Raw genomic sequence first — 4,866 nt, forward strand, 5'->3', positions numbered from 1 at the left:
TAGGATGGGCCCGGCACACAGGAGGTCCTTCCTCACCGCTTAATCATCATGGCAGAGGGGTCAGGAGGCCTGGTTCTGGCTCTGTTCTGATGGTCTGTCTGTCTGTCTCTCCCCTTGCCTCATCTTGGCCATGAGAGTAGGTCCAGGCACATGCTAAGTCTTTTCCACATGTTCCCTCATTTCATCCTCCCCTGACTTCTATCAGCGGGCTCTTGGATTGGCCCCAGGAGGAACTGAGGCTCCAAGAAGCTCAGAGACCCCATCATACGGCAAGGCTGGGAGGCGGCAGGGCTGGGATTGGAACCAGGTCTGCCCGACTCCCAAGGCCTTGTGATCACAACACAGTAGGGTCCCCCGTGTGACTGGGGCAAGACCCAGATACGAGACAGCAAGAAGAAAAAGTGGGGGGAAGGAAGGAGGTGTGAGAGGGAGAGAAAAAGAGACATCTCGTCCCCAAACTGCAGGGGCACCTTGAGAGACCCCTTCTCCTTTTTGAGCCTCAGTTTCCCCTCTGAAAAACGGGGGGAAGGAAGGTGGACCGGATGGCTGTAAGGGCTGCTGCCTTTAGACCCAGGTCCGGTCTGCCTCTTGGAGGGGCAGCGTCCAGGCTCCCCTGATGGGAGTGGAGTTAGGAACCTTCTAGAAGAGGCCACCTGGGGGGTCTGCCCTTGAAATAGGTGAAATGGGGCCCGGGGCACATGGGGCAGCTTCTAAAGAGGACAGGCACAGAGGAGCCTCTGGTGACACACCCTAGCCACAGAGGAGGGGACAGCGGGCGTTCCCGTCTCACAGGCCTGCAACTCACCTGGACATCGTCATCTGTCACCCAGTCGAGCACCTGAGAAGCAGCAGCAGCAGAGAGGATTCCCACGGCTCCCTCCCTCCAGGCGCTGTGACAAAGGAGTGAGGTGTCTGCGCATTCTTGGGGGGCAGACGACGACCTGCCCTCTCCAGAGACGAGGGGCCGGCTGAGCGGAGCGTGGGCAGGGCGACGCCTTCGAGGCTCCAGGGAATCTTAACGCTGGACCTCTCTGAGTCCCCCTTGTAGTCCTGGCCGGTGTCCGGGGCCCACGGGGCAGCACCCGGCAGCCCTTCCTGAGCATCCCTGCTTCCCACCGTCCCTCCAACCTGGCCCTACGTGACCTCGCCCCTCACCACCCCTGCTCCCTTCTCCAGATTCCCCAGTGACAGTGGGAATTCTGGTTCCCTGTGTGGCCCGGGAGCAGAAAGCCCTCCTCGCTCCCAGCTGGTCCCCACTCCCCCCAGCGGAGACCAACACTCGCCCGGGTCCCTGGGATCTGGGTCCTGGGAGGGGTGGGGACCCAGCCCGGCTTCTGCCCTCAGAGGCTGGGGGACACAGCTGGGCGTCGGGAGCCAGCAGAGGCTGGCCAAGCCAGGAGTCTGCCAGAGGCTCCCTCCACACCTGGGGGGCAGGCCACCGGCTCCAGACGGCTGGGGACACACGGAGCTGGGAGGACTGACTGCTGGCGTCATCCATCCACGTGCCAGTTACATCCTGATGGTGCTCAGGACGGTCCCTACTCTGCAGGGGATGAGTCACACAATGCGGGGAGCATTTCACCCCTCCCCCCACCCCCGGGGACCACAGGTGACGGTGGTGGTGGTGTGAATGGAGTCCCGTGATAGAAACTCCCATGAAGTGTTTGTGACAGGCCAGGTGTTGTCCCTTTGCTCTATGTGGACACATGGAATAAACCTTGCAGCAGTCCTGTGAGGTTCATGCTCTTTCCCCCCCATTTTACAGATGAGACACAGAGAGGTTGAGTAACTTGCCCAAGGACACACTTCGTGGCAAAGCTGGGGACTGAACAGAGTCCGTGGTTGTAACCATTATTCTAGGAGACGGCTCTAACGTTACTACCCTCGGGGCGCCTGGGTGGCTCAGTTGGTTGAACATCCGACTTTGGCTCAGGTCATGATCTCATGGCTTGTGAGTTCGAGCCCCACATCAGGCTCTGTGCTGACAGCTCGGAGCCTGGAGCCAGCTTCCGATTCTGTGTCTCCCTCTCTTTCTGCCCTTCCCCCACTTGCTTGCGGGCATGCTCTCTCTCTCTCTCAAAAACAAATAAGCACTAGAAAAATGACAAATAAATAAAGGGACTGCCCTCAGGGAGCTGCAAGCCCAGACTGGATGAAGGGAGACTTCATTTCTGGCTGTTGGGAATCGGAAAAAGGCTTCTCTGGGGAGGGCGGCAGTTTGACTCAGTCCTAAATAAGGTGGCGAATTTTTGAGGAGGCAAAACTTAACCTGTCAGTCAAGGCTTTTATTTCATACAACACAAACTCAATGTGGCTAATGTAGCAGAGAAGTTGTCAGGAACTTTCTTTCCAAAGTGTGGGCTGGAGACATCTGATTAACAGGAAACTCGAAACGTGGCTGCGACCAAGCGTCTGAGGAGATGGGGAAAGACGGCCTCCGGCAGGTGGGTTCTCCCTAAGTGTAGACAGGGGCTTCAGTTGCTAGGCAATGACAGATGACTGCTCCACATCACAATGGAGGACCTTTGTGTGGAGGGAGGAAGAGTTCCAGACACACCCGGGTTAGCCCCTCTGTTCGGCTGGAACAGAAAGACAAGAACAAGTTTCTGCTTTTACCAAAACATGCATCACGGCTCCGACTGAACCCTCAGAAAAACGAATGAGGCTGGGGTGGACCGGGGGATTCGCCGTGTTTGTTCGAATCAAAAAAGTTGGGAGGAAAGATCCATCCATGAGGGTCCTTGTCCTTGAAACACCCTAAATGACTCATTGCTCTCAGCTCTTGCGTGACCATGTGTGGCCCAAAGTGGACACAGGCACCTGTCCAAACGTGGTGGCCTCTCCAGCCCCCAGGGAGGCTCCAGCCTTCTCCACGTCTGCCACCACCTCTGTATCACTTTTGGAAAAAATAAATGAGGTGGGGACAGGGGGGCGGGGATCCAGTTTGGGTGGGTTCAACTCCCAAATGGCAAAAAGGAATAAGAATTCTTCAGGCTGCTCTTCCCCGTCCCCCATGTTCAGAAAAAGAGACTCAGGTTCTTGAAGAGGCAGGAGGTAGTGACTTGGAAAAAGCAAGGAGGAAGTAGGTTTTAATTTTCTGGAATGTAAAGAAAATATTTATCTAATTTTCTGGAATGTAAAAATATTCGAATTCTTGAACACAAAGGACAGGACAGGGCATTGAGTGACTTTAAAGTTTCTCTACAGGCACGTTTCTATTTTTGTATCTTCCCACTTTTCTATCCTGGTTTTACCTATGGAGGCTGATGAGAGAATCCCCGCCAAAAGTTTAAACATCTTCTGGTAAATTTCTCATTACCAGTCACACCCCAAATGTCAAACAGCGGTGAATGGATTATTTTTCCCCATCCCAGCCCTGCAGACGGGATCATTTCCTATTCAGACTCCAAGTGCCCTTTATGAACCATGGACTTCCTTTCATCATTTTTTAAAATGGTCACTGTCATAATCTTTTGTGTCTGTTTGTTTTAAAAGCAATTTCCACTTTGGCTTTTTCTAGCTTGAAGTCCACCAGCCCGACTCTTCAAGAAAACAAAACAAAAATCCTGCCTCCCCAATTACTAGTTCAACCTCCATAGGTAAAACCAGGATAGAAAAGTGGGAAGATACAAAAATAGAAACGTGCCACATATCAATAGTGATTACCTCGGGGGACAAAACTCAGAGGTCATGCTCTGTGCTACTGACCAGCCACAAACATGGGCCAATTTGAAGGATCTGGAGGGATCACATGCTGCTTGGAAGACAGGGGGAACCTTAGATTTCTAAGTCATGGGGCTCGGGCGCTCTCAACAAGTTAGGGACGTTTTTGTTTCCAAAGCAAAGGAATGGGGTCACCTGTAGGCAGGAAGCACCTGCCGGCATCTGAGGCTGCGGCGGAGGCGGGCGGGCTTTGGGCGGAGCCCAGGGTCCAGGGGGCGGGGCCCTCGGGGTCGGGCCTTGTGACGCTGGCTGGCGCCGGAAGGCCCTTGGCGCATCAGGCTCTGTGACGCCCCCTCGTAAGTAAGACCCTGCCGGCACCGCCCTAGCCATTTCGCCCGCAGCCACCTGCAGCTCCGGATCCTTCGTTCCCCTGAGCACCAAGCGCGACACAGGGGACATGAGAAGAGGAATGTTGATGAGGCTGCAGCTGGGGCTGCTGCTTCTGGCGCTGCTCCTGCCCCAGGAGGTTGCTTCCCAGGGAACCACCGCGGCGGCGGCGGCCGCCGCCACCACCACCAAGGCCTCAGCCACGGCCGCTACCACCAAGTCAGGCGTGTGCGCCCTCCAGTCTACGGTCAGCGTTGTGCTGGTGTCGCTCTTCCTTCTTCTCCACCTCCACTGTTGAGAAACTCAGGCCGAAAAACATTCTCACCTTTCCAGCTCATCCTTCGCAACCCCATCCTAATGGTCCCCGCGTATCTAGCGTGTCCTCACGAAATCTACGAATTCCACCCCCTCTTTGACGGACGCGGACGGTGTTGAGCATGGCCGATCTGGTTCGGAGAACATCTGAAGACGTTGCCTGGGCGCTAAGTCTGCGGCGTTTTGTGCACCAGACTGAATGGGCGAACAGCCAAACTGAGCGAGCGATCTTGTTAACGGGGGGCTTAAGGAATGTGGACTCTGAAAACTCTGCCATGCCAAGAAGAATCAATTTCACCTGGATCTAGAAAAAAAAAGAAAAGAAAAAAAGGATGAGATGTAGAGGGGAGATGTTTCATTTTGATTCACCAGATCTGTAAGGCCATTAAAACCATTTGGTAATACCAGAAGCTTCTGTGGTTCTTTGGACGTCCATTGGAAGGGGCGTCCAGGTGTTACTGGAAATCAGGGTGAATTTGATGCGGGCCTACCTGTAAATTT

General features: G+C 54.6%; 1 long non-coding RNA gene across 1 annotated transcript; it reads right to left on the bottom strand.

Moving 5' to 3' along the window:
- Positions 1 to 2,270: 2,270 nt before the first annotated feature.
- Positions 2,271 to 3,890, bottom strand: LOC125173627 (uncharacterized). The gene is made up of 2 exons (XR_007155096.1): positions 3,667 to 3,890; positions 2,271 to 2,579 (listed from the first exon to the last, which is right to left on the bottom strand). It is a non-coding gene; the product is annotated as an uncharacterized LOC125173627 (long non-coding RNA).
- Between the last annotated feature and the right edge of the window lie 976 nt (positions 3,891 to 4,866).

The sequence above is a fragment of the Prionailurus viverrinus genome, chromosome C1, assembly GCF_022837055.1.
Source record: "Prionailurus viverrinus isolate Anna chromosome C1, UM_Priviv_1.0, whole genome shotgun sequence".
NCBI classification, from domain to species: domain Eukaryota; kingdom Metazoa; phylum Chordata; class Mammalia; order Carnivora; family Felidae; genus Prionailurus; species Prionailurus viverrinus.